Consider the following 1,105-nt stretch of genomic DNA (forward strand, 5'->3'; position numbering starts at 1 on the left):
TGTCCTGCAAAGGAAGGAGCTCCCCATAGGGGAGGTGTTGACCCTGTGTCTCTCCAAGACGCTGGCCTGGGGCTGACCAGTGAGAACCAGTCCCACAGGTGATGGGGAGGAAGTAAGGGTCATGCAATGTCTTCCCATGCCCCCGATGGCACGGGGCCAGTAAGACCACCCTAGTGCTAGACCTGCCCGGGGGCTGCCAGGTTGGAGGCAAGGGTTGCCCTGCTCGATGCCCTTGGTTCTGGGGTTGTGATGGGCTCCCTGCTCACACATGAGGGGGACTTATCCTCGGCTGGGAGGGGCATCCCTCCTCCACTATCCTCCTACAACCCTGCTGTCTTGATGCAAAAGCACACACACACACACTCACATGCACACACACACACACACTCACATACACACATACAGACACAATCCGCAGAATGGCTGTGGAGACCACCATGTGGGAGAGGGACGGGCCGCAGGCACTGCGGTCCCCCCACTGCGCTGATTCCAAACAGGAGCAGACTGAGATACTACCCCTGAGGTCATCAGCTTTCCAAGCAGCCTTCACCTCTGCCCTGCAAATGTCGTCAGATCATTTGACGGAGCCCATGTGACCGTCATGAGGATGTAGCCTGCCCCCTTTGGACTGAGTCCTCGTCCCTGTTGTGACCCCTGGACCCATATCCCTACCATCACCAGCTTCTTTCTTTCCTTTTAATCAGGCGAGAGCGCGAACGCAGTCACCCCCTACCACAAGTTATGCAGTTGAGTTTCCCACCTTTGGGGAAATCGCAGGGGTCAGCACATCTGGAGTGCAATGGATAAGCCTCGCCCTGGGAAAACCACCTTTGTGATCATGGTGTCTCCCCTGCCAGGGAAGAATCACCAGTTTCTTAGGAATGCCGAGGCTGGACGTCTCTGGCTCAGTCAGACCTGCTTGGAGAAGAACCCACAGGGACTTGCTTCCTGGCTCGTTTGGGAGCCCCTGTCCTGATGACCTGAAAGCCAGGGCCAGGCTGTGGCCAGGGAAGGACTTTGGTCAGCATGTGTCAGCTGATAGCAATCCTGAGAGCCTGCTGGGTACCCACATGTTGGCCCTGAATGGACATCCTCTCCAATACCC

At 57.0% G+C, this 1,105-nt stretch overlaps 1 non-coding gene across 1 annotated transcript; it reads right to left on the bottom strand.

Annotated features, from left to right (window-relative positions):
• Positions 1–701: 701 nt before the first annotated feature.
• On the bottom strand, positions 702–865 carry LOC115870300. The gene has a single exon (XR_004046655.1). It is a non-coding gene; the product is annotated as a U1 spliceosomal RNA (small nuclear RNA).
• Between the last annotated feature and the right edge of the window lie 240 nt (positions 866–1,105).

This window comes from Echinops telfairi, unplaced genomic scaffold (assembly GCF_000313985.2).
Source record: "Echinops telfairi isolate 266 unplaced genomic scaffold, ASM31398v2 ScPeMD7_447;HRSCAF=837, whole genome shotgun sequence".
Taxonomy (NCBI): domain Eukaryota; kingdom Metazoa; phylum Chordata; class Mammalia; order Afrosoricida; family Tenrecidae; genus Echinops; species Echinops telfairi.